The sequence below is a fragment of the Molossus molossus genome, unplaced genomic scaffold (genome assembly GCF_014108415.1).
Source record: "Molossus molossus isolate mMolMol1 unplaced genomic scaffold, mMolMol1.p scaffold_m16_p_5, whole genome shotgun sequence".
NCBI lineage: Eukaryota > Metazoa > Chordata > Mammalia > Chiroptera > Molossidae > Molossus > Molossus molossus.
In genome coordinates, this window is record NW_023425388.1 from 3,508,382 (window position 1) to 3,519,377 (window position 10,996).

General features: G+C 56.2%; 1 pseudogene; it reads right to left on the bottom strand.

Annotated features, from left to right (window-relative positions):
- Positions 1 to 1,325: 1,325 nt before the first annotated feature.
- LOC118617518 lies at positions 1,326 to 1,912 on the bottom strand (annotated as a pseudogene).
- Positions 1,913 to 10,996: the final 9,084 nt, after the last annotated feature.

The following is a 10,996-nucleotide window of genomic DNA, read 5'->3' on the forward strand; positions in this document are numbered from 1 at the left end:
TATTTACACTATGGCAATTGGCAAAGGCTCTTCTTTCTAGAGAGCTGGTTGTGAAACGTTCACAGATATGTAACTGCTCGAAGGGAGAAGAAAAGATCCAGTGTGTGTTTCCTTTGGAGTGGGGACAGTGGGAGGAGGAGCCACTGGAGACGGCAGTGGGGGTGCTGACGGAGTGTGACTGAAGCAGGACTCTGAGTGGTGGTGGACTGGGATCTGGAGCCTGAGCATGGAGAGGGCCTATTGTCTATGACATGACAGCGCTTCCATCTGAATGTGTCTCAAAACAATATGACCTTCGCCCGGCTGGTGTGGCTCAGTGGTTGAGTGTGAACCCATGCACAACAAGTCGCTGGTTCGATTCCCAGCCAGGGCACATGCCCAGGTTGTGGGTCCGATCCCCAGTGTGGGGCATGCAGGAAGCGGCCAATCATTGTTCTCTCTCATCGATGTTTCTATCTCTCTCTCTCTCTCCCTCAAATCAATAAAGAAAAAAAATTAAAGAAAAAAAATGACCTTCTCAGCCACACACTCAAAGAGACTGTTGGCCCTCCACTCTGCCGGCTTCCCTGTACCGAGCTCACTTTGCAGCCTTCAGGGGTCTCCTGTAAGCTGCCGTAGGCTGTGTCAGTGAGCCAGGCCGTCAGCGGCTCCTCTGGTGTAAACCCCCTTCCACGGCTGGACGGGCGATCGTTTGTGTGACGGCAGCACCTTGGGACGGCGGGGGGCTGGGCTGCTGGAGTGTGGAGGATCAGTGGAATCGCTGGAGACCCGGCTCACAGGCCAGCATTACACAGGTTAAGGAAATACCCAGAGTAAGTTGAAAGAAGGAGCGTAGTGTTTCTCATCCCATTTAAGTCCTGCTTATTTTATTTTAATAAAAAAAATTGTATTTACTTAGAAGCATTCAGAATGTCAACAAAACAGCTACAACTTTTTCTTGCCATTACAGAGTGGTATTCAGTTAACAGAACAACAATGATTTCATATAAGCTGCATCAGAGACAACTGAATATGAAAAAACTACCATCCCCATATGTAACTAATTTGCGCTGGGCACCAACAAGAACCTGCTTTAACTTTCCGTGCCAGTTTACAGTCCTCATACTGTACCAGGCAAGGTTAGTGCTACTGAAAATACCACCAGGGCAGGGCTATCTAAAGACACATTCGGAAGTGTGTTAACTATACAAAAAGAGACACTGTCCAGTTTAAAAACAAATCTTACACAGTGTTACATTTCAATTTTTTTCTTTGAAAGGAGTGAGTTGTGTACAGGGGGGTTAAATGCTTTATAGACAAGAAAAAAAAACTGCGCTAGAACCAACTTATTCATCATCATCTTCTTCGTCTTCATCTTTTACATCTTCCTCCTCTTCCTTCTTTTTCTTGCTTTTTTCGGCCTTGATGACTTTGGCCACACCAGGCTCTCCTTTGCCTCGGTATGCAGCAATATCCTTTCCGTATTTCTCCAGCTTAGCAGCCTTCTCACACGGCTGCTTGTCACCTGCAGCAGTGTGACTCCACCTCTCTCCCAGCTCCTTTGCAATGTCACCGGTGGACAGGCCAAGATGCTCTCCTTTGATTTTTGGGCAATACTCAGAACAAAACAAGAAAAAGACCGAAGGAGGCCTCTTGGATGCATTGGGATCCTTGAATTTCATTTTTGTTTCCTCTTTGCGGGGTGGGTATACGTTTTCATTTGTCTTTCATAACGGGCCTCGTCTGCCTCTGCCATGTCTTCAGATTCCTTCTCTTTAGCAGAGGTGGTCTTCCACCTCTCGGCACTTCTTAGAAAACCCTGAGAAGATGACTGAAGCACCTGGGTGCTTCGTGTGCTGCTCCCGGCAAGTCTGCACAGAGAAAGCACACGATGACACTTCGCCTCCGGCTTCTCAGGCTCTCCTTTGCCCATGTTTAGTCACTTTCCTCAGCGAGCACAGCCACCCAGTGCCCGTCCGGCTCACACTGTCCCCGCGCAGCCTCTGTGGAACTCAATGTACTGCAATGGCTCAGCTTCTGGTTTTTTAATAAACATACAGAGCTCACATTCTTTAAAAATATGAAGCATAACCAGATTCTCTCTCATACATGTCACACACACACACACACACACTGCGTTGTTCAAACCATGTGCACCTCTCCCTGCAGTAAATGGGACAAGGTCAAACAGGCCCATCTGAGAGCCAAGGTGAAATGCAAGCTAAGGGACCCCACTACTGAACGCCCATATCACATGCTCCTTACATCATCCACCCTCCTGTAGACGCTGTGATCTTACCTTTTACGGGTAACATTTACTGGTTTGTGTTCTCCTCTTCCCACCTAGAATGCTCCTGCATGATTTGTCCCAAATTTCATAACAATCCTTAAAAGCATCCCTCCTAGTGACCATTAATAGGCCATTATATTAATAGAGCAAGTCTGCCTAAGCCACCCCTCACAGTTGGGTTCTTGGGCTGTTTCCAATGATTCATTTTAATAGACGGCAGGACTTGGAACATCTTTTTACAAACATGTTTGTTTCCTCACAATTAATCCTTGGGACATTTTCCCCCAAGAGGCTTCACCAGGTCAAAGAGTAGAATAATTTTTATGACTTGTCACATATTGCAAAATTGCTCTTTAAGTCTTTTTTTTTTTTTTTTTTTTTCAGTTTATGGTGCCACCAACAAAGTTTAGTGTGCCTGCTTCCCCCGACCCCCAGCCTGCCAACAAACCATTGTGTCATTTTTATTCCTACCTCCTGTTGTTCTGGTTGTAGCACAATTCTAAGGAACGCAGAAGACAGGATCTTGAAATAATCTGCTCCTAATTAAAGCCTGGTGCACTGACACGTGGGCGGTTTGACTACAGATCATAAAGACATAAGAAAGATTTTATCACTCAAGCACAAAAATGGAAAGAAAAAAAAAATGGAGGGAACCTGGGTGGCCTTCGTGTTACGGACAAAGGAAAGAACAAAGAAAGAAGACAAACGCCAAAGGGAAACTGATGAGATGCCTCGTAAACCGCAACGAGGCTGGGCCACCCTGGCTCTTACTTTCAGCGCTTTGTGAAGCAAGAATTACCAAGTTGTGGAAGTAAACCTGTCGAATAAGCTTCGTGTCTGTTCTTGCTGCTAACTGTGGTCAGCACAGCGTGTAGGGTCTTCCTCTCTGGTCGGCAGGAGGTCTGCTTTCTGGGTGGTCATCACGTTTTCTGCGCGGTCACCACGTTTTCTGCGCGGTCACCACGTTTTCTGCGCGGTCATCACGTTTTCTGGGCGGTCATCACGTTTTCTGGGCGGTCATCACGTTTTCTGGGCGGTCATCACGTTTTCTGCGCGGTCATCACGTTTTCTGCGCGGTCATCACGTTTTCTGCGCGGTCATCACGTTTTCTGGGCGGTCATCACGTTTTCTGCGCGGTCATCACGTTTTCTGCGCGGTCATCACGTTTTCTGGGCGGTCATCACGTTTTCTGCGCGGTCACCACGTTTTCTGCGCGGTCACCACGTTTTCTGCGCGGTCACCACGTTTTCTGCGCGGTCACCACGTTTTCTGCGCGGTCACCACGTTTTCTGCGCGGTCACCACGTTTTCTGCGTGGTTGTTGCGTATGCAGTGGTCCCCACAGGCTGCGCGTGGATGTATCTCGGGGTTCCTAACAGTGCACGGGCCTTCCTTGAAGAAGGCGGCTGCATTTATACTTGTTATTCGTTTTAATACATTGTTACTCTTGGACATTTCAAACACATCTTCCCTGAAGGGACGAATCCCTGAGTTTTTAGGCTTCGAATTTCACGCGTCAGGCTGGCTACGTTGTGTTCCGATCGCTCACTCATCAGCTGTCATCTCAGCTCGTTCACCGTTGAGTCCTGAGAAGGCGCCGGCACTTTCAGAACGTGCGCAGCGCGGGAGACGTCCGACTGCGTGCGCAGCGCGGGAGACGTCCGAGCGCGTGCGCAGCGCGGGAGGCGTCCGAGTGCGTGCCAGCGCAGGAGACGTCCGAGTGCGTGCGCAGCGCGGAAGACGTCCAAGCGCGTGTGCGAGAGACGTCCGAACACGTGCGCAGCGCAGAAGACGTCCGAGCACGTGCGCGGCGCGGAAGACGTCCGACTGCGTGCCAGCGCGGAAGACGTCCGAGCGCGTGCGCAGCGCGGAAGACGTCCGAGCGCGTGCGCAGCGCGGGAGACGTCCCAGTGCGTGCGCAGCGCGGGAGGCGTCCGAGCACGTGCGTACTCCGTCGGGCGGGCAGGGAGCGGGCCCGCGCCCACCACGGCAGAGCAGGGCGCCCAGACTGGCAGCCAGCTTCGCCGAAGCAGAGGAAGGTGTTTCCCGGTGGGATGGAGTGTGATCCCATCACTGCTGCTCTTCCTCGCGGAGGATGTCTTGTTCTCTGTTTAGCTTACTCGACATCCGTGAAGCGTTTGATCCACTCTTTCCTCTTGGAAGCTGCCAGTCTCGGAAACTCTGGCCTCTTTCTGGGGTTCTCCAGCTCTCTCGGCTTCTCGTCCGGACTCCTCTGCGGCTCTCCCCTCCCCCGACCTCCCACATGGCAGCGTGCCAATGCTCGGGCCTTCTCCCCGCTGCTGTGGCCTAGACTCCTAAACCAGTCTCTTCTGGCACGTTCCTCTCCCTAGCTCCGGCCCCGCACCTCCTGGAGCTGTCCACAACACTGCCGCGGCTCCCTCTGGATCCCACCGGGCAGGTTCACGGCCTCCTGTCCCCCCGGCCGCCCGCCCGCCCGGTGAGCTGGCTCCCAGCTTTACTGTCCTCCAGGCACCCCGGCCCGCCTGGAGCATCTTCAGCCCTTCTCCTTACCCCCCAGTCCAGGCACCGAGTTGCGCTTGCAGGTACGTCACAATGTCTCTCCCATGAGTCTCCCCACCTTTGTTCTGTTTGCACCCTTACTTCCAGCCCCTCCCCTCCCAGCTTTTGAACAGGACGGCCCACCCCGTCTCCCCCAGAGCCCTCTCAGACTTCCTCCGCATCGGTCAGCTGCCCCACGCCGGGCATCCTGGGTGCCTCCCGGTCCGGTCTAGACGCGGTTCCTGGTGTCTCCCAGCCTTATAATCCGGCTGCAGGAAGTGAGCTTGCTCCCTGTGAGCTCCAGCAGGAGCCTCCCCTGCGCCGTCTCTCTGTGTCACCAGCATCCAGCAGTGCGCTGGTGCCCGTCCCCTGCCCACGGGAGCCAAGCTCCGTGTCAGGGAGTCTGTGAGCCAGTTGTTCAACTCAGCCACTCCTTAAAGATGGATTATGTAAACATACGTAAGTGATGTTTAAAAATGAATACTTAAAACTCACAACTTCCTGATTATTTTACTCTTTTCTGTGCTCTTGAAGTTATTCATGTTTATTGTGTCTGTACAGTATGACCCTCCATGTGCAGGGACGTCATGCTGTGCTTGAAATTGGCCTGTCGAGAGTGTTAGTGCCACGGAAATGGGCAGATGCGACACATTTTTCTCCGAGAGGGATGTGGACCCTTACCAGCAGGTCCCTGGTGTGCCTACCTCAGCTGGGAGTCTGTTTTCTCTTCCTCTTATCTAACACTTCTTCACCTTCTCCTATAATACAAATCTGTTCTGACCTATGAACACCCAGTTAAATCTCTTCTCCTTGACACTTCCCTAACGTACTCACTTTCACGGATCTCTTCATCCAAATCCTCCATCCTTCCTGTCCTGGGCCGTTCAGCCGAGCCCTTCATAGTATGTTTTCCACTCATTAGTCTTACCTACTTGATTGACTCGCGTGTGGCTTCGTAGTGTCCGGGAGCCCGCTGTGGGCACACCGTGCTGTGCTGGCTCCGGCCCGTCGGGCGTCGCTGTTTCATATACGGTCGTCTCTCCACCACTCAGCTACTTCATGTCCCTTTGGGGCCCAGCATGACGCTGAGTCCCCCACAGGGCCCACACCGATCTGTGGATTCACACCACACTCCCTGGTGCTGAAGTCAGAGGAACGTTAAGGGAGACCGCTGATGAATTTCAGGGAGAAAAGCCTTTGTTCAAGATGCTTGACCCTTTTGTTTCAAGTGCTGAGAGTTTCAGCCCTGACTGTAGCACGGGGCGGTGTGGGGACACCACGGGATGCTTGGAGGATGTGAGCTCAGTTCCCAGGGGCCCTGCTGACACCACCTGTCAGCTCCCCTCCGGTCTCCGCACCCAGATGATATATTTGTCCTGCTCACCTACATGCGTGGTTGTCATGCAGACCCACAGAGAGAAGCACGTGGAGGTGCTTTGTGACTTCTGTGCAGACCGAGCTCCGGTGGCCCCCGCCCCGTGGTCATGCCGCGCTCTCTCCCCCAGTCTCTGTGAGCAACGACACAGACCAATTGATGTCTATCTGTTTGCACAGCCACTTTTCCCTTTCTCTCCTGGGACAAGGAGACAGAGGTGCCAGGACTGATGTCCGGAACGAGGTTGGGAAAAGCACGTCGTGACCGTCAGTGCCCAGTACCACAGTGCCAGCTCTGAAGGTGGGCTTTGTCATGACCTCCCTCCGCAAACTACACTCGTAGGTGCAAACGCCCCGGCCCCACTTACCTGGTGCTTTCAGACACCCTGGGAGGGGAGGGGAGCAGGTAGCTTCACCCTTATGATTGCTGTTTCAAGTCTGTAGACAGGGAAACTGAGGCCGAGAGGTTCAGTGACTTCCCCGAACGCATGGCCACTCAGGGCGAGCCGGGGTGAGCCCCAGGTTTTCCGTGAAGTCTAACGAGGACGCGCTCTGAGCTGGTCAGCAGAGATCTGGGCCCGTGCCTCTGTGATGCAGGAAAGGGCCTGTCCTGGGGCATGGGGTTCATTGGAGGGGAGCACCTTGGGCTCCCAGACGGAGGCGGCTGTGAAAGGGGGCGGGGCTCCCTGCACCCTCAGGGCTTTGAGAGGAAAAAGGGAGATCAGAGGCGACAGCACTTTGAAAATGAAGTTGCCGCATGAGGGCAGGACGTCAGAAACAGCAACAGTGTGTCTTCAGAGTGGCTCCCGGGAGGCCGGCGCGCGGAGACCGTGTGCTCGGACTGTCGCTCGGTGTCCTCGGTGTCCCACGTGCAGGGCACCAGGGATCCTGTGTCCTCTCCTCGAGTCTCTGAGAGTCATGCCATTTCTTCTGGACACCTTCCCATCACCTGGCCAAAGAGAGCAGCCCTAAGACATGTAAAGCTGTGATATCCAGCCCTGTCTGTCCTTCTGTCTCTTTCTGACGCTGGAAAGGCATCCGGTTGTCCCCCGAGTGCCTGCCGGAGACGGAGTGCCTGGTTCTCTTGCTGCGGGGTCACGTGGTGTGGTCCCTCATGAGGCAGGGTGACGAGGGGCGCAGGCAAGGATGGGTGGGCGCCTGGTGGGGCCGTGAGGAGGATCAGGCTCTGGGACCCTGGGGGCCCATCGTACCCACCGAAGCGTTTGAGTCTGTCTCCCGAGAATGGAGCATGTCTGGCCGGGCAGGCAGCCAGTCTCGGCAACAGGGTATAAAACGTGGGTATTTTGTTTCCGGCTTGTGTTAGTGTTTTGTTTTTGCAAACGAATGTTTTTCTACCTTTTGCATTTTTGTGGACAGAGCCTCCTCCCACTGCGTCCCAGTTTGAGCCATTCACTCCCCCTCGGGAGAGGCTGAGAAAGTCAGAACTATTATGTCAGGAGCAAAGAGAAGGCTCTGACATCCAAAAATGAATTTTTCAGCAAGACAATGACCTGGAAAACCAGACCTTGTCGAGAGGGAGAGAATTTTCAAAATTCTCTCACACACCGAGAACCAAGGCGGGAGGAGGCATGGCCTCCAGCTTTCCCACAATTCTGGAAGAGATGGACTGCAGCCAGCGACACCGGGCCCCAGGCCACTGCTCCAGGCGGGGGAGCATGGAGGACAGGAAGCAAGAGCCTGGGCCCAGCCCGCCGCACCTGGCCTGTGGGCACAGGAAGACACAGGAAGGAAAAGCGCTGGGTGTCCGTGGCCTTGCCCCCACACCCCCTCCCTTGGGGTTGCCAGGAGCATCAGTAGGCACGGCCCCCCCAACCTCAGGCTCTGGCATGATTCCCGGGTGCATTTGAAGGAGGCTTCAGACCTCCGGGAGGAACTTCCCACAAGGGGGACCGGCAGAGGCTGACGGTCCGAGGGGAGGCGGGAGACCAAACCCAGCTCACATTCCTGCCCACATTCCCCACTCAGAGCTGCTGGTGGTGGAGAGACTGCTGGGTAAACTGAGGGAACCCCAGGGTGGACTCTGAGAGGAGACTGTTTCACGGGCCGCCCCACGCAGCAGCCTAGGGAAGACCCCACAGGGCGGGTGGGAGAAGCAGAGGTCTGTCGCCAGCGCCAGAGGGAGTGGCCCAGCAGATGCGCCCAGGCGCCCTTGGAGGGCAGGAGAAGCTAGGTAACGGCCTGGCTGGGGCGCTTCAGGCGGGAGGCTCCGAGGCCTTGGCCACCCCTCTGTCCCCTGCACGCAGCCCCCACGTGGGAAGCAGCAGCGCTGCAGGGAGGAGGAAGCTGCGCCGCCCTAAGCACCGTGGAGGCCTCCGCACTGGGGACTGAGCTCTGGGTAAATGGGCCGAAGCTCTACGCTGAGAGCAGACCGTGTGAATCGGAAACGTCGGAACTGTGATTGGTCAGTGTGCGCGGCTCCCACCGCCCAGGGCTGGGACTCGCGAGGATGAAGTCGGAGAAGGGGAAGAATCGTTTCCTCGAGTCTCAGGCCTGTAATGGGAGTGCGCTCGTGGCCTCGGTATAATTTCATTCTGAGTGTCCTCTCCTGCCAGCGTCCCCAGCCGGACCTCAGCGGCCTGCCAGCTTCTCTGACACTGGGCGCCTGGTGCTTCTGGTCGTGGTGACGAAACCGGCTGGATCCCTGTGCGAGCCGAGGTCCGTGTTCTCGGGCTGCCGGGGGCCAGAACGTCTCACGGTCAGAATCGCAAAGTCCCTCGGGGAAGAAAGGGGGACCGTGGACACCCCCTCGGCACGGCCCCCGGCTCCTGCGAGGACGCCCCGTGCCCATGCCCTTCCCCTGACGTGTCTGGTTAGGACTTGGGGTTTGAGAGTCGCCTTTTGTTAGCTGAAGACAGTCCTTGCCCTCGGAGCCGTGGGGCCTGTGCTCTTTCTACTTCCTGTTCCCCCAGCACTTCCTCCGGGCAGGTGCGACCGCTCCTGTCGCTCTCCCTCGGCTGGCTGGCTGGACATCACCCTGGGAGTAAGAGTCACCCAGCCCAGTGCTCCAGCTACCGGGGGCTTGACGTCGCTGGGTTTGGGGCAGGGACAGGGATGGCCATAAACGTGGGAAGTCCCAGCATCCTGTTCAGTGCCTTCATCGCCGTTATCATGAGACATAACTTTACTTTATTTGTTTCCTTATTTCTCGTGAAAACTGTGAGGGAGAGTCCTCGTGTACACGGTTCCTTCTGTGAGACCCAGTGCCTAGGACGGTGCCGGGAACACGGGTGGTGCACGGAGACGGTGATGAATCCGTGTGTGGGAGACAGACGTGGGCACGGGGAGGGGGCGGGGGAGGGGCAGAGACATAGACAGAAGAAGGGAGAGCTGAGAAAGCGCCCTGATTTGTGTGCTGACTTGACCACTTACCAGCTGCGTGCTCTGGTCTCGGCAAGCTCCCCGTCCAAGCCCAGTGGAAGGAGGAGACGCTTCTCTCGCAGTGTGGCTTTGACAGCACGTCCTAGGTACACAGATCTATGCAAAGTAAGTGTCTGGCCTTTGATGCTGGTGGCGGGACGCTTGTGACACAGGTGGCCCTACGTAGAGGACAGGTGTGACTTTTACAGCCCCGTTCGTGGGGACCATCTGGGGCGGGCTGCTAAGAGACGGTGGCAAGAGGCGCAGGCCAGGGAGTGGAGGACCGACCACGCAGGGTGGCAGTGCCCAGAGGCCGTGAGTCCAGACGCAGGCACCCGAGCTCCAGGCCAGCTGCCTGGTGCCACCTCCGGACTCTCATCACCAAGGGCTCCGCCAGCAGCGTCTTTCTTGATGGAGCTGCCATGTCCCAAGGCTGTGTGACTCCTACTCCCAGTGACAGCGGGGAGGTGAGCCGCAGCACAGGGGTGCGGGGGGGACGAGGGGGCCAGCGCCTCCCACGCGCCCACGTCCTGCTCTGGCTCCTTCCCGCGCCAGGGCTGCTCCAGGAAAACTTCTGCAGTAAGAGCAGCTGAGACATCTGGAAGCACAGGCCCTGGAGTGCCCTTCTGTCTGGACGCGGTGGGACGCGGTGGGGCGCGGTGGGACGCGGTGGGACGTGGTGGGACGTGGTGCCTGTCCCTCTGCGCACCGGCGGGGTCATGCTGCCGCGGGCCTGCGGTGGCCACTGCCCTGCACACTCCCAAGGATCTTTCATGCCGAGTCACCTTTCCACTTCCCCCAAAGCTTCAGCCGCTGCCGGGAAGGTCATGACCCCGGGGGCTAGACTGGGAGTAAAACAGCCTGTGTACCCTGTCACCCCTAGGGTCTGGCTAGGCCTCTAGAAAGACCCAGAGTCATTGCAGGGGCAGCTGCTCACTGAGGCTCCGGCCCAGCTGGGAGTCTTGCCGCATGTAGTGCTACATTGTGTCGGAGGCTCCGGAGAGGAGTCCTGAGCCCTGAGCTGGCCCTGGCCTCCGTGGATGCGGGGGGAGAGCCATGCGGCTCGTCCTCAGTCTGTTACCACTCCAGTGTCCTGCAGGGCCAGGGGCACCCCCTTGGACAGGAACAAGCACAAAGAGTCACAGGTGGGTTTAATGTAGGATTTTGACCTTTTTTCCTGGTAAAATGGAAGTCCCTTTTGGATTGTGTATATTTACAAACACAACAGTTCCAGAAGGCCTGCCCCCGGCCTGCTGGTGGTGACAAACCCTCCAGGCTGAAGGTGTCCCCACCACACTGCCGAGGCCGAGCCGGGGGCTGGCAAATTCAGTGCTTCTCTGCAAGGCTGGTTCGGACGGTCCGCGCACAGCGGCGGTGTTCCCTGGGCCTGACGGGGTCCTGAGCATTTTCTTTACCGGTTCCTTCCTGGGGTGTAGGAGCCACCGGGCTGTGGAGT